Genomic DNA, 24,513 nt, shown 5'->3' with positions numbered 1-24,513 from the left:
GCTGGACACCTTGTTACTGTGTCACTGCTAGCTGTTAGAGGATATGGTAGTCCCTAGGTTGCTCTACTTGTGCCAAAGCTAGGGCTGATATAAAACAGCACCCAAGAAACAGGAAACTAAAAGCAATGCAGAGAGTCTGGGCTCCAGGGTTAGTGGCAGTGTTCGCTACCAGGTTATAATTGATTTTAATTTTGAAATGATGTTGGAATAATTGCATATGATAGGACATGTACTAGTTAATACGGCCGATGGGATGTTGCAATGTTCTAATTTAATCCATCTATTTATTTATTTATGCAGAAGGGGCAGGGTTTCCTTGTGAGACTGGGCAGGTCAAACCAAGCATACCAGTACTTGTGTTTTGTTAATAAACATCATTGAGTACATAAGGTCTTCTCACAGTGTGCCCTATGCAGGGCAAAACGCTGACAAAAAAGGTTTACCATGGCAGGGAGCTGCAAGCCAGCAGGCTAGCATGTTATGATGCCAACATTTTGCTGACAAACACATTTTAATTCAATTACCAGATTGCTCACGCTGTTGCTTAAATGACATTCTCTTGCAGGTTTGTCCTTTATAATGAACTATCTTGTTAAAACCATGTTAATCCAGTGAGGTAATAAATGACTCTATGATTAAGTACTGCCTAAATATATCAAGACTGATTCTGCCGTCTTTACATTGAGCAGGTCTTGCAATGCAATATTAGGTTATGTGCTGTATTGCTGTGATTGTGGGTTACAATCAAGCCTATAGTATCCATTTGCTATCCAGCAATTTCATTGTTATATAATGGTCCTGCTCATGTCCTTTGTTTGCGATGCTCTCCATGCAACAGGCCACATTGTGGCTGAGTGCAATTAACATTTCATTAAGTGTCCCATCCCCCCAAGAAGGGCAGAAAAGTGTCTGGAGCAAAACCCAAGATGCAAACATTCCTTAAATTCTGTATTGAGGTTCACATCTAAACCCAGGCCCGGATCACAGAATCATAGAGAAGCAGGGCTGGAAGGCACCTCCAGAGGTCATCTAGTCCAATCCCCTGCCTGGGGCAGGATCATCCCTGTCCAAACCATCCTATACAAATCCGTAATCTAATCTCTTCATAAAACTACTGCCAACCATGACACAACACAAGGCATAATGCACAAGATCAGAATCGTATAGGAAAAATCTGTCTCCTGCGGGAGGCAAGGTATCCCAAAAGTCCTCCATCCCTCTGGGATCTGAGAGCAGGAGAACCAAAGAGCAGAGAACTACGGCTCTTAGGAACCGTGTGATCCTTGGTTCCCAGCTGGTCTCCATAAACCAGTTCTCCTTAACACTTCGGCCTTTCACTGCTCCTGAAAACTTTCCAGTTGATTTATGGTTTTCCGTTCTAGCTTTAATTTTTTTTCCGAACCATTGAAAATCCACAGGTGTGGCTGCAGTCCTTAGTAAGTCAACAACGGCCATAACATTGACAGGGACTGTATCCAGAGCTACAGGTTTAAGCAGCTTGCAGAGAGAGAGAGCTGGAGCAAGAAGTAGGAGTTGAGATGCAGGACCTGTGGGAGCTGGGGAGCAGTGATGACCAGGACCAGTCTGTAGAGTGCCGGGGAAGATACTCTTCATATGTCCGGGCATGAAAAGCTTAAGGGAGCTGAAGAGATCAGTAGTGCTGAAGTAGTGATCAGGGCTAGCTGAAACTAAAGACCAGGACTAAAGACCAGTCAATGGGAGATTTGACATCAGTTCCAGTGTGGCCAGAATTTACCCTTAGCTGGTAACCCACCGCTGCTGGGGGCTCTTAAAATTAACCTGTGCCCCAGGGGACTTTCCTTCTGTAATGAAGAGCTGAACTGCTATTTTGAACCCAAACATGCCTGAATAGGAAGCTAATTGAAATCAGGACAAAAATCTAAATTTAACATCTCATAGTTATCCTTTACATTCTGCCTCTTCCATATTCTCCCATAGTAATGTCTCTCACCCCATTCGCCAGCACAGACAAGGCAGATGTTCAGTCTCATATTTAGACTTGTTGCACTGCTGTCATCTCAGCCGACTATTGGGGTGGATTCTAAACATACGCAGACAACTCACTCCATCTGTGCAAGTGTAAATGCCGTACACTACAGTGAAGGCTGCTGCAGTAACATAAAGAATCATAAGTGGTCTTCTCCTTTTCATTTTTATGTTCTTGTTTTTTATATGATGTTAGCAACTGAGCTGAACCTCCCCTTGAGCCATCAGACAGGTCCCTGATATGCTTCATGGCCTGTTTAGCATTGTCTCCAAACTTTCCAAGTTTCCTGTTTAATGAACAGAATTAAAACTAGAGGCAACTTGTATTTATGTACAAGCAAAATCCCAACTGCCCTTTCTCACAGCTGTTTTACACGTTGGTCTATGCAAATTACAGTCCCAACAGTGCCACCTTTCGGTGTTACACTGCTAGGCCATTCAGCTGGCAGAGGGAACTTTTTTCTTCATGCTATATGGTTGCTTTTGCACAACCAAATAGATGCACTGCAGTATTAGTTATTTTGGGTAAATCTGGATGCAGAAGCTGACTTAGAGTGGATTTGATAAGCTTTTCATCTGCAAAAAATGCAGTTCATTGCAATTTAGCTTAAACTTTTGCTTTCAAAAATCTGTTAAAGGGAAGAAACTTTCTTCAAGGTACTTATGCTGAACTGTTGGCTCTAGATAATGTAGTGCAAAACATTTCCAGTCAATCAGAGTTGATAAAGCAGTTTAATCTACTTAGCCCATGTAGCTGGAAGGTTGTAGGCTGATACGTAGATTACGATAACATGAAAGGCTGGATTAAACATGGCTTTTATTAAGCTAAAATAAACATTTTGCAGTACTTTTGTGTAGTCTGCGTTAACATTTTCATCGCCATGTCCTTTACAACCCTAGCAAGAAAATAAAGTAATAACATAAGAAAGAGATCAGATTGACAGATAACTTTTGTTGCATTCCTGGTTGCAGTTTTGAGGCTGCAAACAAGCTAAGCACTGAATTAATAGCTGCTCTGGAAGAGTTTTGTGTTTGCTACTGTGCTGTGTGCCCACTGTCAATTTTTGATCAGCATTGCAGGAAAATTTTGTAAATACACATCAGTCTACTACGAGGTGATGTCAGAGTAATAGACTGCTCCTAGAACAGCTTTACATTTCAGTCCAAATTTGATGGATTTTGGAGTGCATTGCATTCATGTTTTCTTTTATAACAGTCCCTGACAGTAGACTACTCAGTTGCAGATGCCGGCTGCTTACCCAGTACAGAGATGATTGAGCTAATGGACTCTGCTACAGACTTTCAAAAGGTTGCAACCTTCTTGTTCCTCAGTTACACCTCTTAGAAAAAGCAAGTTTACCATTTCCCTACCTGAGTTGTGACACTAAGGGATGTATTAATGTTCCTGAGGTCAGCTGTAAGTAGTACAGAAAGGCCTGCATGCTACTTTATGATCTATGGAGTCACCACAGACTGGCCAAGTACCGTTATCCAGGCCTCTTTCACAAAGTATTGGAGAAGTCCCACCTCTATGGTACTGTATTGTGATAAACTTATTAGTTAACCTCCTTTTAAACAGTCTCTATCCCTCGTGCTCCCTGGCTTTGGGAGTCGCATGATGCTGTTCACTGGAAAACTGTTCTCCTGCTGCTTGGAGAAAGATAGGGGATGGGAAAAGGTTGGCTGATGTGATGTGACCTTCATTCATTTCTTGACTTTTCTTTGCAGTGTGGAAAAGGCCTCTTATTTAGGCCCTCACTTATGTTTGGACTACCCAATTTATATACTGTAGAACTAAGACGTTCCTTTTTTCTTTGGTTTATCCATTTCCTTGGACAAAAAGAGCAATGCCTGATAGAGTGACGGGCGGTCCTCCAAGAGCTGCTTTATGTGGTGTCTTTGGTAGGACAAGCTCTTTTTGATTTTCCAGCCTCTTTAATTTCCACAGGGATGAGTTGCATGCACATAGAGTTGCTTCCCCATCTGGTATCACTGCCAAGGGGAGTGCTCAGGCTGTGAGTTGACCTGCGTGTCTGTGTAGGTCATTCCCAAACTGACATCCTGTCAAATAGACAAACATGTGTTGTCTATAACATAACTTTAAAGCTAATGGCAATTCTCAGGCTGTAACACTAGGATCTTTCTGTCCATCCTAAATATGAGGAAGGGAAGAACAGTGTCTTTGCAGCAATATCAGCTTAATCATAAAAACATTTCTAGAATAAGAGGTATTTGTATCCATGGCTTTCAGTTGATTTTCCCTTCTTTTGTTCAGTCCAACACACAGCAAGAGCATTATATTTTATTTTTGGCTACCAAGATACAGAGCAAGAGGAGAAATGAAGAGGGATTATTGTACTCAGCAGTGACCTTTACCTCCTCTTAATCCTCATTTTGTCTGCACTGTATGTTGTTGTTGTTAGATACTGTAATGTGACTTTGCAGTGACACCTGGTGGGAGAGGCCAGGATGTCATCTTCATTAGAACCACATATCTTTATACCTACAGAAATGTTGCTGCAAGATCTCATTAAAGAATCTCAATTTCTGGCCTCAAACCTTTCTGTGTAACTCCCATTGAGCTTGTGGGAAATGCATATGCACAACTGATAGCAGATGCATGGCAAGAGAAAGTAATAACACAAGGAAGTCCCTCTCCCTACCTTAATCAACATCTTAACAGAATTAGGGAGTATGCTTAGAGCACATAAAGTTGTATCAATGATACAGCACTTCATAATATCTGCCATGTTAACAGCATTTATTTTGGGCAGTAATATTTATCCTTTTAGTATTTCAAGCAACTGAAGCAGATATTTTTTCTGAGGTGTCGACTAGTGTTACTGAAAGTAATAAGAGAATAGTCTTGTAATGATCTTGATATTGGCAGCATGATAAATATAGGAAATACTCTGTATTGATTTTTTAACCTTAAAATATTAGAGCTGTACCCCTGCTTCCCTGCAACTGAATTTCCATGGCCAAATTATGCACAAAGTTGAAGAAAGACCAAGCACAACTACAAGAGGGAGTAATGACTCTTGAAGTTCTTACTGGGTGTCACCAAAGAATGAAAATGGGCACCCTAATATTTCATACAGGAGTGATAGCTGTACCAAATTAATAGTAACACCCAAAGTGTGACGGAGCAGGTGAAAGAAAGAAAATGACCCTGAGTCCTGGATGAATTTCCTGAAATTGTTCAGATGAATTATTCCTCTAGGGTGTGACTGTCAAAAGTGTGAGAACAATTATAGCCAGTTCTCTGGACATGAGGATGACAAGCCCCTGTGGTACTGTGAGATGGACTAAGATAATCCTTCGGCTAGGATCCCCTCATCCCTCAACACTAAGGAATGGCAAGTTTTTTGAATACCTCAGTTGCTTTCCTCACCCACAACTCTCTTTAGGGGCATGGGAGAAATAAAAGCTATACAGCTCTTCATGTAGCATAAGACAGAAATTTTAACAGGTTCTTTATCTTGGTGCTTGGAAATATCCCTAAGCATCATGCCACACAGGATCTCAAATCTGGAAACCACCAGACTGCAAGAGATTTCATACCTTGTGAATGAGGTGGTTTGTCATATTTGTCCTAATAGACTCATAGATTGTACAGCTGGAAGGGACCTTGGAAGATCATCGAGTCCAACCCCCTGCACCAGGCAATTAATTCATTGTAGTTTATCTGGACTTGGGAGCAGTTTCCCTAATGTTTATGTCTGTTAGGTCATGGAGGGGTGCAGGATAAATGTAGCACAGACTGAGTGATATTCTGATAATTGTGAAATGCAGATTTTTCCTTTTGCATCTTGCTCAAATACAGGTCCAGCACTAGTTTTATGTCACTTCTGTAGGATCTTAGGAAAGCAGGGCTGAAAGGGACCAGCGTTTTACTCAAGACAGGAATATTCCCCGACTGAACCATCCGAGAGAGAGGTAACTAGCCATGTTAATCTGGCGTCAAGCAGAAGACAGGGTAGGTATGCACCATCTAGACTATCAGAACAAGATTTCTACAGAGCACAAGCTTGTATGAACTTGACTTTACTTCATCAAATGTAAAGGTGCTGTGAAAGTACAGCATCTAGTCATCCATGCCAGTGAAGTGACACAGGGCACATCTACATTTTCATTAATGCACTGTAGTTACTGCGCATTTAGTTTAGTGCTTGCTTAATGAAGTACTAATTAAATGTGCAGTAACAACAGTTATTGCGCAGTAGTGCCGGCACATGTTTTTTTGTGATGCTTACTGTGCAGTAGCCTAATAACACTGTGCAGTAGCGTATTAGCAAGGTTTTTGACTGACGCAATACTGAGCAGTATTATTAAGTTACTGAGCAGTAAGCATCTTGTGTAGACACACCCACATTCAGATAACTCACCTTTAGTAACGCTTTAGTCATCCAGTGAATTATATGTAGGGTAAGTTGCTAGAAAATGTGAAAGTGTATTCACATCTCGCCTTTACTGTTAACAGCATAGTGGCAATGACAGATTATTTCTCACTTTAACCATGTGGTTGACATGATTGTCTCCACTGTAAAGAATTCTGTTCCAGCGACGATTGATAGGATTTGGGACAGTTTAACCAAAGTGTTGTGAAAAATATTGTTGTTAGAGGAAAAGGCAACACATTGAAAATTTTCATCCAGTCCCACAAGCACAGGTTCTCAATGGTTTAGGAAGGAACTCATTAACCTTAATGCATTGGGTGAGCTTCATTTACCTTGCTGAGGTATACCTTTATAGATGGCATTAGGTAGGTAGATCGGTGTCTTGCCCTTTTCAGCCTGTGAAGGCTGCCTGGGCTATCTATATACCAATGCACATGGTGAATGCCTGCTTGAAAGACAGCAAGCTCCTCAAGTCTTAAATATTGCTGTTATATATCCGGTTCCAAACAGCTCTGCACAGTAGCAAGCTTGCCAGCTTCAGCCCAGTCTTTAACCTTCCCTTTCTGCAGAAGGTCATTTGGAAAGTAGTGCTAGCCAATTCAAACACCTGTCAACCTCTAATTTTTGGATCCCTATCATTTAGGCTTCAGAACAGCTTTTTGGAGTGAAAACAGCATTATTTACCATGGTCAGTGATCTCCTAAGAGCAAGGGCAGGGGCCAGATATCACTGCTGATCTGTCAGCAGAGCTCAGTCAGCTCTCAGTCAAGAGGTGTTCAACTAAGTTAGTTCAGCATATTGGGTTGAAACAGCCCAGTTTTATCTTTTAGTGACATGTTAAAGTTAGGACTCTTCCCCCAAACAGCGCTGAACTACTATCAGCATTATTCTGATGTCCCTAACCTTAATATTTTTTCAATTCCCATGAGAAGAATTGTGTTTTCCATTTTTTTCCCCCCATAGTGGACAGATACTTCCTGGTCCAAAGGTACACAGCAATAGCCCAATACAGATATGGCAGAAGTTTTGTTGGACTCAGAAGCCTTCTGTTAATACACAGTTTGTGTGCCTGGATTGTCTGCTCTTTAGACTTTAACATCCAATATCATGCCTTACTTCCACGTCAAGCTTTCTACTGCCTGCCTGTTCGCTTTGGTTGAAATTCAGAGTGAAGAATACAATCTATAAAAGTGCCTTCTACTGTGTGGCCAATTATGGCGACTACTTCAGAAGCAACATTTAAAAAAAAATCTCTTGAGTGCAGCTCAGGGGAATCAGGGTATGTTGTTAAAGGCAGATCCTTCTGTATGAGCTCCTTTTCCTCCAAAAATAACCTGAGCCTCAGCTTGGCTGCCTTCCCATTTGAGCCCTCCAGCTCAGCCTGCTAGATGCTTTTCCCAACTTCATGGAAAATTTGTCTGCTACTGCAGAGAGTTGTGGAGCATTTGCCCTTTGTTCTTGTGATATTTAGTTCTTTATAAATGACTTATGCTTTACCTAGGTTGCACAGTGATGGGTGCTTCTTTAGTTGCACCAATTTGAGAAGATGTATTTGGTACGTGATCAGACAGATCATTGTAATTATTAAACATGCATCCGTGACACGGAGATCTGATGTATCTCAGAGACAAGAGACCAAATTCTTTTCAAGTTTTATCAATGTAAATACAGAATAATTCCATTAGCCTCAATGATGTTACTCTGGATCTATAGCAGTATAACAGAACACAGAATTTAGCCCAAGCTCTGATCAATACTTCCTTTCCAGAAGTATTGCACTGCATTTACTTTGCCTGTAATGAAGTTTGCTCCTGGTTTACAAGTGAGAGGAAAATTGAACATGCTATACTTGTAGCTAGTAAGTAGTTAACCACCGTGAGCCTAAGCATGTAGATGCTTGAAAGGTATGAATATCTCATAGTCAAAAATATATTCTTTAAAAACATAATTGGTATTGCACATGACCACTTGGGATTTCAGTTTGATTAAAACCTCTTAATACTTTTGTATTTACGTCATTTCCATTATTCCCAGCTTAAGTACTGCATATGGCATCTGTGTCTTGACTTTTTTATTACATTTTTATTAGTAAAATGATACACTAGGCTATTTAAATAATGCAAGCTAGATCCCATTCTCTGTTGAATTAGCTGAAATCAGAATGGCTACAGGAAGGGCAGTGAGGCCTGGTGGCTTTCTCCCAGCGCAAGTGAAAGGATATGGTTCTGAAGTTGCAATACTTAAGGTGAAAGCTCCCTATTCCCAGGCTTATGTCTTAAATGTACATTATTCATGGACAACATTTATGAATGTTACATGCCACCTTGTGGCAAACTCACTCAATTTTAAGGATTGCATTTTTCCCCCTGCAAAGTAACAGCCGTGATTTGATCTGTTTGTAGTAAAGCAAAAAAAAAAGAAGAATCATGCCCCACGTTGACCAGACATCTAATCTTTTTGTTTTTAATTTACGACACATGGCACCAACATGTCATAAAATTTAAAATGAAAAATGCTGTCTGGTCCTCTTGACTTTCTTTTTGTCTGTATATTGATTCTTTTTTTTTTTTAAAACAAGTTTCAATCAAACCTCTCTCCAGGACTGTGTGGGCAGTGAACATGATGCCTAACTATGAAATAAATCATGTTAAGTCATTTCCGTGTTGAAGGTTTTAGGCTTGTTTAACGTGTAAGAAAAAAGACTGACATAACATTATGATAGACTTGTGCACCGAGGGGAAGGGCAAAAAAAAAGTAGTTTCATCTGCAACAAAGATATAGGTTAAATATTAGGAAAAAAGTGTGCTAAGTGTTAGGGTGGTGAAAAAGCGGAGCAAGTTGGGGATACTGTGGAATCCCCTTCACTTCAGGTTTTTAAGGACCGACTAGACAAGTGCTCTCCAACTGATGGCCCACAAGCTGCATGTGGTCCTTGAGGGGTTAACATGAGCCCCCGGGCTCCCACCCAGGGCCACTGCCCCTTGCTCCAGCTGCAGTAACTCCCCCTTCCTCCCCTGACTTCTGCTGCTGACCCAGCCTCAGGGTGGGGTGAAGTGGAGCAGCATGATACAATCCATGGTGCCAGGTGAGCTGGCAGCCCAGAGTACCCCTGAGACATGATGCCACAGGGGAACCCACAAGGAGCTGCAGGTGAGGTGGGTACTGCACCACATGGGGTGCTGTATGGGGGTGCTTGCCTACCCACATGGTGCAGTGAGGTGGGAGAGCACCTACCCACACATATGGTGGACAGTGTAGGGGACCATGGCCCCCACTGGTGCAGCCTGTGGGCTGTGTGGCCTCTCGCCTCTGAGCAGTTGGACAGCCCTGAGAGGAACACAAATCTGTCAGAGATTAACTAGATAGACTTGATCCTTCATTGCAGGGCACTGGACTACATCGCGGGCACTCAACCTCTAGCCAGCAGGCCAGATGCAGCCCATGGAGCCATTGCATCTGGCCTGTGGGGCTCCCCACAGGTTGGGAAATTTGGTGGCAGGGGAGTGGTGGCCACTAATATGACCACGCTTCCCCATGCCAAATCCCTAAACCCCGAGCCCTGTGTGACTGGCTGGGACCGGGCCAGGCTGAGACCCCTTCCCCTGCAGGGTCAGGCCACACCCCCTCCCTGCTGCTGTATTGGGGCTGGGCTATGCCTTCTCCCCCCCATGGGGCTGAGTCGGAGCCACACCCTCTTTCCCCTGCAGGCGGAGCCATGACCTCTTCCTCATGCTGTGGGGGTGGGTCAAGCTACTTTCCCCTTTGGGGCTGGATAGCCCCCTGCTCTCCTCCATGTGACTAGATGGTCCCTGCTGAACCTACGCCGAGTGCCAGATTGGGACCACTGGCCATACCTGGCCTGCAGTCCAACCAGATACTGCCCTTCTAGTTTCCTGGGGGAAAAGGTTCAGCACCACTGAACTGGATGATCTTAGAACAGGGATGGGCAATTATTTTGGCTGGAGGGCCACTTAATGAGTTTTGAGGACCTATCTAGGGCCACATCCATCTCTGTCTGTCTGTCTCCTCTCCTCTCCCTTTCTTCTGTCCCTCCAGAACCTGGCCAAATATGTAGTTTTCCAGGACCCCAACACTCAGTTGTGGACCCAGACAGAAGTCCTCACGAGGGAGACAAGGAGTGGGAGACAGACAGAGAGAAGAGAAAAGACAGAGTGAGACTCTGCTGCCCGGCCGGCACAACAACAGCTTCTGCCTGGGTCCACACCTGATGCCACTGTCAGGTTCTGGGTTGGGGCTCTGGGAGGGAGCTCCCATCATGCCACAAGGGCAGTGGGTCAGCTGTGGACACCACCAGCAGGTTCTGCATCTGGCTCCTGAACCTGCCGGTGGAGTCCAGCGCTGACACTGCCACCTGCCCACTGTGGCGAAAGCCCTGCCCGCGTCCAGTCTGATGCCTGATGCTGCTGGGTGGAAGTGGTCCCACCTGCCCACCTCGCACCATGAGGCAGCTGGAGCTGCTGGCCACCTGTGGGCCAGATCCATTGAGTTGGTGGCCATCCACCCACAGGACAGGTTGAATCTATTGGCAGGCCGAATCCAGCCTGTGGGCTGTATTTTGCCCATCCCTGTCTTCGGAGGTCCCCTCCAGCCTTATGTTTCTATTACCGTATTTTCTTACATACAACATGCACTTTTCCCAAAATCCTGCTGCTGGACATTGTGGTGTGAATTATAACCAAGGAACAGCACTTTCTGTTGATTAAGTCTCTGCCAAGGGAAAGTGAAATAAAACTTCATGTGCTATGTACAGAGCTCCTGAGCTACTGGCTATGGACACTTACCCTTTACCTGCTGGAAGAGGCTCTCAAGGGAAGATCCTTTTTTTCTGCATCCTGCCTTTCAAAAACAAGATATGTATTTTATTCAGGGTATGTTGTATGCAAGAAAACATCGGGTTTTATTTATTTAATGGCTTCCTCTGTGGTCTTTGCATTTGGACTCGGGGTAACTCAATTACAAATTATGCCCCTATTAAAACTTTTAAAGTTTTAAAGGTAGATTCTTTATATAAATGCCATATACACATGTGTATTCATTCATAGGTTAAATACTTATGCTTTTCCTAATCAAGGCATGGGAAAAGTGGCAAGGTATAAAGGTTTTATCATAAGTTTATCATGGCCTCATTATTCCCCCAAGGGGAAGCCATAATTTTACTTAACCCTAATGAGGGTTTTCCATCAACTTCTCTACTGAACGCTGAAATATATTAAGCTGGGTGCTATAATAAAGGAGCAATTGAAATGTTAAATGCAACTCCAGACATATAAAATGGCTACCCTTATTAGACTCTGTGAATAATACCATAGATTTAGTATCAAGAGTAATTGTAACATATTAGTATTTGGTGTAGTGGTGCTGTCAGAGTGCAGACAAGGCTATTTTGTGATGGTAAAAATCCAGTGGTCATTAAACAAAGCCGCCATCAGGCTGAACGGTCTGCTCTCATTGTTCCTGCATTCCTTGGCCCAAAGAACACGTTTATGCTGTAAAAGCAAAGAGAAATGTGCTGTAACCAAATTAAACAGGTGAAGTTTATATGTGAGAGTGAGGAAAAGTCTGCTGAGAAAGGTGAGTCTTCTCAGAGAACTGACCAGTCCTTTTGTACTGTAGAGGCAGTAAAATCAAAAGGACCCACAGAAAGTGTGATGAGAGTTGAAAAATAAAATCAACCCGCCCATGGTTTAGACTATGGACATAAGCTTATATCAGTACTCTTGCTCCCTTAAAGAACTCTACAGAGTTTAGGAAGCTTGCTGTTTCCAGACTCACATATCTATCAGAAAGCATTTGTAGGTCAAAAAAGGACTGAGGGGGGAAAAAACAGAGGTGACATCAACTGATGCCATTCAAAGAGCAGAATTACTGTTGTGTGTAGTCCTGGATTCAAGAGTGGCCCTACAAATCTGAAATCAACTTATTCCTCCCATTGATTTGGCAGGAAGTTAAAATTTTATATAAGGAAAGTGACCTTCAGAAATTGCTATCCATATTCCGTGTGTTTGGCATTATATTGGATAGTGTAGCTGGCACACAGGTTACATGGAAATCAATGAATAGTTTTACTCCTAAACTTCTCTTCTGTGTAGTCTAAGAAGATGTACAATAGAGGAGTGGAAATGGCTGAGAAGTATGAATCATATAGAGAATGTGTAGTATTCAAACGGAGATAAATGAAAGAGTAGATAAACTAATTTGTTTTTATGGGAACTATGAAGTACAACCTACCAGGACATAGAGGTGATTCAGTACTCTACAACTGGACCAGAAAAACTGTTCAGGGTTTCTAAATTCTTGGAGCAGGATCTCACTGAACATCAGCTATTGATGCAAAAAGATAAAGCATTCTGGGACTGTATAACTCTCAGCGCTCAATTAGGCTTATATCACTATAACTTCTATATAGCAAAGTTTCCACATCAGCTGTTTTCCAGTTGTCAGCGGATATGAATCCATAAAGGACACCAGTGGGAAGCTTTGTCGATGTTTAATTAAGATCAGAAAAAATGAAGAGAGCACATTTTAGAGGCTCTCTTAACAATTCTAAACCAGTTTTAGACCATGTCTATTTTATCTGAATGGCCTCAATAAGATAGAAGTGACACAGTATACGCAGGTTGTCCTCAGGCATACCGAATGTCTATAGACATAAACAACCTTTAATTGACTAAGCTGGGTCTGTATTAGGTGGTGTGCGAAGTGGGCCCTGTTCAATTTGGATTTGGATTCGATACAAATCGGGGACAGTGATTCGATTTGTTGATTCAGATCACTGTCCCTGGTTTGATTCGGCCTAATCCAAATCTGAAGATTTGATGCTGATTCAGAGAATCAGCGATTTGGACATAGACACAGCTTTAAAAGTTTCTTCTCCATACCTTGAGGTAGCAGGCATGGCTCATGATCGCTGTGATGCTGGGGCACATGGAGCATCCCACAGGAGTGTGGGGGGGCCCTCCATGTGCTTGGCGGTGAACCTGGAAGAGGACTGGAAGCTGCTGAACGCGCTGGGGAGCCCCCCATGCTCCTGTGGGACACTTCAGGCACCCCAGCATTGCAGCATTGATGAGCCACCTGTTATCTAGAGATATGTAGAAAAAACATTTAAAGCTGTGTCTATATCCAAGTTGCTGAATCTTTCCAAATCTCTCCAGATTGATTTGGAGGGTTCCGATTTGATTCAGAGAGATTAAAGGGTCCTCTGATTTGATTCAGATTTGGAGATTCAGCCACCCAATCAGGCCAAATCTCCACCAAATCGAGTCAGGGACTGAAACTTTGCACAGCCCTGGTCTCTATCTACTGTGTGTCACCAGAGTGATGCCAAGCTTCCAGAATGTAACAGGCAATCCAATCCAAGAAGTACACAGGTATCCACTATCTGTCACCCTGGATACCAAAAATAGCCAACACCATCATCAACAGAAGCCAACCTTAAAGCCTCTGCTCTAAAATACCATATTTACTCATATACCACACGCACCTTCTTCCCAAAATATAGCCCTACAAAATTGGGATGTTTGTCTCAAGTAGAGAAGCTGGTTTCTATGCCAGAATAGGAGCATGGGGATGCTGTGATGGTTGCCAAGGGTTCTGCTTTTCCCTCTTCTCTCTGGCTGGAGTTCAGCTGGGGTAGAGTCCAGTTTTAACCCTCTCACAGCCACTGTTGAATTGGCAGTAGCTTTTGCCTGAGCAGCCAAAAACTGCTGCCACTTTGGCAGTGCCTATGACAGAGTTAAAGTCTGAGCTTGTGCCTGAAGCAGACAGCAAGCTGGCTGAGGGTGAGAGAGCTGCTGTATGTGGTCAGCTTTCAGCTGTGGCTGTGGAAAAATCTCTTTTTCTACATTCGCATTCCCAAAGCAGCATGTCTTATTTGGGGGCACATGACATGCTAAAAAATAGGATGTTTGAATTGCTGCTATCATAACTTGGATATTTAGTCTCTGTACAACATCCGTGATGGTGAATCCTCCAGATAAGTTGCAATTTTCTTGGGCTGTGTGGGAGTGGTTTTATTGTCCAGGGATAAAAAGCCTGATTCTGACATGAGTACAGCAGCTCCCAGAGTTAAGTGATGTTGCAGAACATTTAAACTGATTCTGTTACACTTGTCTGAGACTGCAAACAACCTCCCGCCAAGGGATAGCAATCAGCTGCAGAGCACACCTTTGAGAAATATTTTCCTGGCTCTGCTGGCAGGAAAAAGATGGGGAAAGGATAGCTTTGCTGCTATTCTTAACAAACATACTCCCTCAGATCATATGATGACCCATTTGGAACATGATTAGGGCCTTAGATTGTGTTGATCTAATTGTGTAGTGTGATATCTTGGTGCACAACAACCAATAAATCTTTTGGATCATGCTCCTTCATTCAGGATGGAAGCAGTGGTCTCTTGGTCCTTGGTGAACATGTTATTCCTGATGCACCTGCTGAACAAACTTAATGCAAAGTAAGAGACTTGGGGTATAATCTAGTGCAGGGCTGTCCAACTTCTCGGCAGCTGAGGACCACATGCCACAAAGGCCATAGACTTGGGGGCTTCATGTAGCTCAAGCCACAGACCTAGGGGCCTCATGCCACTGTAGGTGGCCTGGCTCCCCCACTCTCCTGGCTGCACATACCACATGGGCAATACCCCCATGCACAGCACAGCACAGCACAGCACAGCACAGCACAGCACAGAGAACAGGCAGCCCAGTTCCTGCTTTGCTGTCTCGAGCTTTTCAACCTCCTCCTGGCCATTGAGGCAGAAGCAACTGTGTGGGTGGGAGTGGTGGCCAGGCAAGAGCCAAACCCTTTAGGAGCTGCATGCAGCTCATAGGTTACTGGCTGGACAGCCCTGATCTAGTGGAATATACAGTAATATCCAATCCCAAGCAATATGGATACCAAAGTTGGTATTCAATTCTACTTGAATTGGGGAATCTAATTGAACATCTGTTTGAATAGAACAAATAGCACTTTAGTGCAACGACCCAGGATGGAGGGATTTTCCATTTACCTTTACATTGGCATACAAGATAGCTTAAAGTATAGTTGCCCTTCGTACAAGAGGTTACTAGATTTAACATGAGGAAAATCAGCCAGTCAAGTAAATCTGCCAGGCCATCTGAATTTAGAATCTTCCAAATGGATGAGCAAACAAATGTAGTTACTTGGGCAGCTAGACTTTATTTTACTGGAAGGGAAAACTTCCAGTTGATGCAGGAGGCCTTCTGAATGGTTGCATTCTTTCAAAAAGCGATTGTAAAGGTGTTATAATAAGCCTATCAGTGCCTCAGTCGCTATAATAAATTCTAAATACCTATACATTTTGGTGTTTGATTTTGGATTTTTTATCACAGAAAATCAGAGCTCCCCTTGCCCCCTTCACTCACCAGGATGCGGATCCAACTGCAGTTGTCCCCCTCTTTCTCCCCCCCCACTTTGTGGTGGTGAACCCAGTAGGTGCCTATGCCCTGCTAATGCTGTTGCCTTTCACTGCCAAGCACAGCCCCTTGGCCCTGCCTGTGCCCCTCACTCCCCACCCACAGCCCTCCGGCCCTGCCAGTGCCCCTCACTCCCCACTCACAGCCCCCTGGCAAGGCACCCCCTGCCCAGCTGGCAGCATCAGGGCACAACTCCGTGCCACTGACCCCACTGCTTCTTGGAGGGCAGGGGGCACCTTGCCATGGTGGTATGGGGCTTCCAGCAGTGGCACCAATCTTCCCTGCCCCGCACAGCCCTGCCATGTTGGGTCCTGCCCACTGGGCTGCTGCAGCAGCCTCCAGGGTGAGAGCAGCAGGGCTGGGAGCCTCAAGCCCTCAGCCACCATCCTGCATCTGCCCCCACCCTGTGCACAAATCTGGGGGGCATGTGCTCCCCCATACCTCCCCTGGAAGTGTGTGCAGCAGCAGGGAGCCAGCCCCCATACTACCCTCTAGACAAGCTGCCCCATGGCTCCATCTCATTCCTCACCTAGGCCCTGCAGCCATACATTCCCACCCCAGGCCCCACACACTGCCCTAGCTGGGCAGCGGCCCCAGCCCTGCCCAACTCCCTCTCTCCCTCCCTCCTTCCCTCCCTCACTCACTATGGAGCCCTCAATTTCCCCCCTTCACCCTGTGGTGAATGGAAAACCCAGATCCCTGCTTATCAAACATCATTATGCATTTTTCCAAAATATACTAAGGCTAATGAACTACTAATTGAAAAATATGTAGGAGAGTAGAAGCTATGCAACCTAATTTGAAGAGTCCTGTACAAAAAACAATTTGATTCCCTGGAGAAAAATGTAGGCACAACATTATTAGGATGAGAAAGTCTCTTGAATTCAGGGTGGCCAAGAAAATTGGAACCAGCCACATAATGGGTTTGGCTAGACTATCTTGTTTCACAAAGACAAATTGAGCACTTAACCTTTTCTAAGCATTGTAATCACAATGTAGAAAACAATCATTGATGTTAAAAAACAGTTAACGTTCTTGTCCTTCCTCAAGGCACCATTGTTGACAAAGTGATATTTAACAGAGAAGAAAATGTAGCGGCGTCACTAAGATATGTTGATATATCAGGTAAAATTTCCAAAAGCAGCCAAGTAATTTAGGAGTTTAAGTTCCTCTTTTGGGAATGAGTCTATGCTCTCAGGATCCTAATTCTCTTTGGAAATTAATGGGACTTTCTTAAGCTCCTTAGGCTTCATACAGACATTTAGTTTCTCTGGGGAGTCTCTGCTGTCCCAGGAGAAATCACAAGTCTACAGATGTCCAGCCTTTTTCTCCCAGAGTAAAAATAGCCATTTCAGGAGAAAAATAACTTGGGAACAACCAGGGTTAAATTTCTTCTAGGAGAGTTTCTCCTAGGAAAGCGAATCTCTGTATATGCTGTTAGTCACTTAGATGCTTTTGAAAATGTTATCTGTCTCCATTGAAAGCCAGATTCAGCAACCCAATGGATATCTCTGCGCTACAGGCAGCAGTGCTAAGCAGAGGAACCTAACCCTTCTAATTATGGTGCTGAAAGCAGTCTATCCATGGCCAATTTCAGATGTTTGAGACTCACTTTGTCATTTCTCCCTTGACATACCCAACTATATTGTACTTATATCCTACTTCCTGGGATGAGTTACTACTAAGCTTGATAATTATGGGTATAATAATCTGTAGTTAATGCAGCAATCCCTGGATGAAAGCTACTATCAAAGTATCAAAATGATATTATTTGTTGCTATTTACTTCACAGACCTTTAAAAATCTCTTAACTGTGCATTATAAAGCTCTCTTTCTTGAAAGATTTATGGATGTTGATATATATGGGGAGTGTTGCCACTGGATTTATGACCCAGATACCTTCTGGGTAGACCCAAACCCTCAAACTGGCCATGACTTCTCCATTTGATAATAGGCAAATTTTATTGATACACAGTGATAGCAGTTAAGAATAATGCAAATAATTCTGTAACTACCAGTCCTGGATCTGTCACAGAGAAAAGGTATGTCTGGACAGTACCTGAGCTTCACCCAGAGGTTCTTTCTTGAATGTCAGATGTTGGCAGCCTGGAGGTTAAGGGCCGAGCCCCACCCCCAGGCAAAATGGACAGAGGGCACACCACCAAACTATCTTGGGGACCCTTTGCTGCTCTGAAATCCCTTCTTTTGTATCCTTTCTTCCCTCTGATGACTCTTCATCTCTGGGCATTGTTGACTGGTCTCCCTGTAGTCATCATACTGTCCACATTCTGTCCTGTCAGAATATCCCTTTGTTCCCCAAACCCATCACATGCATACATCTTAATCTGGTTATTTTCTGGGCCTCCTAATTTGGTCTGTCCACCAAAGTCAGAAATCCCAAGGGCTCTGCAGTTTGGCAATGTGACTTAATGCTAATGCTACAGAGTCCCTTATCTCTGTTTGGGTACACTGTTCATATTATGGAACAGTGTGGTACATGTCTTCAATTTCCCAGCCTATGTGTCTGCTGTCTTCAGACATAGTGGGCCTTGAAAGAAACTTTGTCACAAACAGGCTTTTAGAAATTGATTAACCCTTGCCGTTGCCCTTGACCATTGTTCTAATGCAGTATACTTTACCTACAAGCCAATTCCCAAAAGCAAACCTGTAAATACCATCATCTAGCCATCAGGGAGTATTGTGCTGTGTTTAGTGCCCAACACAGTCTACAGCAATATATATTTTTAGTGACCTATAGTCACTGTGCTGCAGACAAGACTACTTTGTGCTTGTGTTATTATAGTGGCCTTATTGAATACAGCTACATCCACCAATTTCTTTACCCTCTTACCCTGGGGTGAAAATAAAGTAAACATGTATCAGGCACTGGTAAGGATCTAGGCCTAGGCCATACAAGGGTATAACACTCTCCCATTAACAGCCAATTATTTCTATTTGATATTCATGCCCAGGAGGAAATGTGTCAGAGAAGAGAGTGGACACAAAGCTAATACATTATAATCCTGTTTATACTTTAGGCCCGAGGTAAAATTGTACAGTATAATCCAATCCTGCCAAAATTTTACTTGACTTTGTATATGCTCTGCAGGGTATAAAACCTTAATGCAGGGTATGAGCCTTCTTCCTTCTCAATGCTTATTTGTCATTATAAACTATACAGTTCAGAAAGCAATGTCTTTAAGAAAAAAAATTATAAATGTTCTTGTTCAGTACTAGGGTAACTCAGGCAATTATCCTTTACCTCAATCACATGATAGAAGTCAGGATCCAGGGTTCAGGAGAGTAGAGTCCAGGACAAGAGTGGGGGTAGACATCACATGGACATCTGTCCAGATCACAGGAAGGGAGGAGAGAAAATGGCCAGGATGGTGCTGGTGGGGGGGAGGGAGGGCGTAGCAGAAGAAGCTGTGGAGAGTACTTCAGCAGTTACCTAGACAGGAGCAGAGGCAGAAGGGAGCGCAGGCATTGTGTCCCAATAGAGCCCTGATTCACTGTGTTTCTCAGCGTTTTGCACTGATGAAGCTTCCCTGTGAGTTGACTCCACAGCCAACAATGCCGAGGGACAGCTGGGGAGGGCAGTAATCCCAGCACAGAAGCTCAGGTGACACATAGAAGCATCGGCTGATGAATAGAAAGAGGGCAAACTGAGAGTTTCCATTCAGCACTGACACTTGTAACGAAGTTTCACCTCCTTCCAACAGCTTTTCTCAATGTGGCCTTGAGGGTTGTTTTTTAAAAAATGCATCTGCTGACATTGGTCCTTGTATTGCACTGCATAACAAATTAAGCTTTCAAGTTGTAACCTGTGACCTGAGAATCAAAGTAAGGTGGGTTTGGACAGAAAAAAATTAGCATTTAAATTTCAGTCTGTGAAATATCAGCAGATTCACAAAAAATACAAAAGTGAGGGTTAAGCAGCAATTATATTTGAAAAAGTATTCACTTCAGTGTTCCCGAATACTTGACCATTTACATTTCACACACAGAGCGATCATAAAAATGAATGACAGTGCAGGGCTTCTTGCTAATCCTTTGTCCAATTCACAACAGGGTTTTTACAACACTGTCCATATTTCCTTTCAGTCTAACTGTGCTTGACTATTTTGTCTCTATTCTTTTTCTGCTATATGCTTCAGGTATGACTTTTATTAGCCAGTTTTAAAATCATTTAGCGTGCATGCGCACACACACACACACACACTTTAAAAATGATTAAAGAGAGAGAATAAAGGAGACAAAGGTTTGTGGAGGAGACTAATTTGCATCTTGAAAGGAAGAAGTTAATGCAGGGGGACATAAGAGTAGCGGGTAAAGAGAGTGATTTCTAAATGGTCATATGTAATTTGGATTTAATATGAGGATGTGCAAAAAATAGGGGTTTGGTGTCCTCTGAAATGTTTTATAAATTGTATGAAAAAGAATACCTGCAATATTCTATTAAACTTGAAGAGGAAATGGAAAGCAGAAATGTATGAAACTATAATCACTACCTATTAAGATAATCATCATTATAAACAACAAGTAACAAAACAGGAAACCAGAAACGTAACTGGTCCCTTTGTACAAAGATGAAAGTTGCATCGCCACCTTGTGGTAAGAAAATTGCAAGTTAAGCAGCAGCTCTGGTACCCTGTTTAACAGCAATCATTTGGGTTGAAGGCATCATATGATCTTAATTCTGAATTATTATGTTGAAAAAATGTAGTATGCAACCAACATCATCCAGATTAGACATGAGAAGTAGTTCAAGGTAAAATCTTGGTTTGCTTTTTTTTAGTAGTATGTACTGTTGGGTTTTTCCCCCTAATTTTAATTCTGATCTCTACATCTTACATGAAATATTCACTGGAAAAGAAAAGCAAGTAAGGTGCAGAGAAGAATAATAAGTTGCTCTCTGTTTTGAAAATGAGGCCATTTGTAGGCCTTCATGAATATGAAAATCCATCATCATGCTGTTTGTCTTTTGCAATTGTCTTTAGTTTTTTCCATGAATTTTGATTTTTCTCAAATCCTACGTGTAGCCCTGGGACATTTTCCAGCTCCATCACATTTATAGTCATGGAACCATAATACTTCACAAAGAAGTGCATCGTTCTATTGAAGAAAATGTTTTGCTCATATATCACTTGTTCTAAACCTCCTGTATAGCAGAATTTGGGATGTGTGTGAACCTGCTCTTTTCCCCCAATTTTGGATCACAATTCTTTCTGATGCTGCAGTCAGGTGCTGTGGACTGTCTTATGATCTTAGCTTCTTATTATTTGGTAACCTGACCCTGATGAACACTGAGCTATTGTCAAGGCAAAGAAAGCAAAATGTGCTTCAACCTTCCTGATAAAAGGACTAGCCCCAGTTGTTCGCTGGCTGGCTTCTGCATGAGTGGCAGCCACTCTGAAGTAGGCAGGGGAAAAAATGTGTCTCTGCCCCAAGATTGCAGTGAAGTAGCTATGAGTACAATGGAGAGAACAATGGTTTTGATTTTGAATTTTTCATCAGATGCCAACTCATTGTCAAATAACTTCAATCACAGGACAGCCTAACATTATTTTCCCACTAATTTAAATAATGTTTCCTTTTAAATTCTTTGGTTTTGTGTTTTTTTAAGTGTTCCAAGTGTGAAAGGCAGCAACCAAAAACCCACCAAGTGTGAAACTTTGTCTTGTACATACACATGATGTCATCTTGACTTACAAGTCCCCATAGGCAGGAAAACATTTAGGATACCACTTCTTACAGGTAGGATCTATAGGGTGTTTATACATGTGTTCTGGGAGGCTGGGGGAGGATGGCACTTGAATTAGAGCAGCTCCGAGAGCCACATGTGTATCAGCACCCAGAGTGTCACATATATCAATTAAAGCGTCCAGAGCATCATATGTATCAGCGTTCCCATGCTGAAAAATGGCAGCTGGGGCACTTTAACTAAAGTTCATCAAACAAGCTTTAGTTAAAGTGCCCCTGCCACCATTTTTCAGCATGGGGATGCTGGTACACATGATGCTGGAGTCTGCTGGATCACAGTAATGTCCACACTCCAACAGACTCAATTAATCAAGTCTGCTCTGACAAGCAGTAATTACAGCACATCGGATCAGCCTCAATGCAAGTGTATAGGCAGCCATAGATATATGCCTCCAAAAATCATTTTTTGTTAAGAGATGAGATATTTATGTTGTTTTAACAGGGGTGAAAAAAACAGTGGTTGTTACTAGCAAGCCCACCTTGCTAGGCACAAAAATAAAATAAAGGACGTTTTAATAAGAGGCCTTCCAGAATTTCAGAAGCCAAGCAAAAATACTGTAATGCATACACAGTGCCAGAGAGTAACAGATAAGGTGTTTCCATGGTGCAGTGCTTATTAGATTGAGGGCAATGGACTGGTGACAGATAATGAAATAAATCTTTTTTGATGGGAATTATATGGAAATCATTATATTTATTGCATTTACTTTGATTTTTCCTGTCCTTGTCTCAGACTTTATGCACAGAAGATTATATAACACAAAACAGACAATACATTATTTTAAAAATTACAGGTGATTTGATTATTGGGCTGTTGTGTAGTAGCATGGGGATTATTAGGGATTATTTATAGCGCTCCATGACATGTAGGCACCACAAAATACAGAAAAGGGAGACATTATCCATGTGAGATCCTTGAGAATTCAAAAGCCACTTTAGTCAGGAAGGCTGAGCCTCCATGTTGCTCTCAGTAGGTGCATCTACACATGTGCTTTACTTTAGAGCTGATTAACCAGCTCCACAGTAAAACATCACTGCCTGTCTGGGACAAGTGCTGTCCTACAGTGGAGTAGTTACGTGCGCCAAACTGCTTATGTAGACAGCGACTGGGGCTGCCCGGGACAGGGTGATCTGGCTGGGGCACAAGCTCCGATCGTTGGCTTCCTCTGATGGCAAGTCCACTTGCATGAAGAAGGTACTCACTACCCCAAATCATGCAAGGAGTTTGCAGCCATCTACTCCAACCCCAGTACTGTGAGGCTGGCCTGTGTGTGGTAGGACACTGGCCAGTGAGAGATGCATTTATTTAATCCCTCTCTTCGCTAGCAGGGAGTGTATTGGGATTTCTGGCCAAGTCTGAAAACTGCCTTCAGTTTTCAGACTTGAATTTTTCCTCCCAACCAGGAATCATTTTTTACCTTTCTGTGATGGCAGCGATGAAGCTTGATCCTTATCCCTATTTGCTGTCAACCGCAATTTCTTCTGATGCCTGGTAAGAGGGGTATTGTGGGTTTTTTTAAAAATAGCCTCCTTAGGAAGCTGTTATCTCGTGAAAACAGCATCTCTTTAATATTCTCTAATTAGGAACTTCAGCACCTCTGGCAATGTGACTACTCTTCGTTAGGAGTGTAAATAAGAATGTTTTAGGTACCCAACTTCAGTCTGTGTCTCCGTTTTAAAGTCGTTGGCTCTTATGCGTAACCAGTAGGAAGCAAGCTCAAAAAAATCTGGCATTCATTAGAAATGCCTCAGTTCTTTTGTGAGAGTTTGAGAGAATGCAAGAAGAAATAATATTCTTTAAAAGGAAAAAAGGGAACTTCAAGTGGGTTATTCTAGCTCTATTGGCTTGGAGCGCACAGTACCAGATGAGAGGTGGGAGTAATAAGATTGAAATGCAGACATAATAACAATTTCCTTTCAGTGTGAGCTGCCATTCGGAAGTGTTGTACTACATGATCTACTCATTACAGAGGCCCGAGATTATCTTTAATGAGCAGATCATGCTGTACAATTCTGAATGGAGGTTCACACTGAAAGAAAATTGCAGTAAGAATGGAGTATGTGTGGGATGGAGGGAAACAGTTGTTTTTTTTTCTAAATTGCCCAATACTACCAATCTTGTAGGACAGCCAAGGAAAAAGGAAGGATAAAAGCAGTGTGTTTTAACAGGTTAGTGAGAACCTCACCAAGCATCACTAGGAAAAAATATTTCAACATGCAGCCTTTACAGAAACCAAGCAAGGTCACTTGCTCAAAATGTAGTGTGGTGTTTTTAATTGTCTGGGGTTTTAGACTCATTTTTATAGATGCTTCTGAAATGTTATAGGATTTTACCATAAGGGTTGATTGTATCTGTCCTAGGCTGTCTGCGCTAGAGGGCTGCTGCTGTTTAATTAATCCCCCTGGGGGCAACACAGCTGTGCCACTGGAAGCCTTCGTCTGCTGGCAGAGCTGCCTCCACCTCAGAGGTTTAGCTACAATAACTGTGTTGGCTACCAGGTGTGATCTTTTCATGCTGCCAGCTGCCACAGTGATGTCAGCAGAACTTTGTCATGCAAAACTTTGTAATGCAAAGTTTTAACACCCTTTGTATATCTTCACTCCAGTTACTTTATCACTGTGTCCCTCTTACCCTGCACTCAAAATGAAAGGCACAATTGCTTGTCTTTGCTTTCTCTACTGTAGATACATGTTCCCTGCAGAGATGGTGGGAGAGCAAATGAGAGAAAATATGAGAGATTTTTATAGGGATGATCCTGCCTCAAGCAGGGGTTGGAGTAGATGACTTCTGGAGGTCCCTTCCAGCCCTACTTTTCTATGGTTCTGTGAATCTATGTTAGACATATTGCTTATTTGGTACACACTGCTGACTATTGACTGTTTGTTAGCAT

General features: G+C 42.8%; 1 protein-coding gene across 6 annotated transcripts in view; it reads left to right on the top strand.

Annotated features, from left to right (window-relative positions):
- The window catches only part of DPP6 (dipeptidyl peptidase like 6), a 737,431-nt gene that overhangs the window by 612,510 nt on the left and 100,408 nt on the right, over positions 1-24,513 (top strand). The window lies entirely within an intron of this gene.

Source organism: Alligator mississippiensis, chromosome 5 (assembly GCF_030867095.1).
Source record: "Alligator mississippiensis isolate rAllMis1 chromosome 5, rAllMis1, whole genome shotgun sequence".
Lineage (NCBI taxonomy): Eukaryota > Metazoa > Chordata > Crocodylia > Alligatoridae > Alligator > Alligator mississippiensis.
This window is presented reverse-complemented; position numbering and strand designations above follow the sequence as displayed.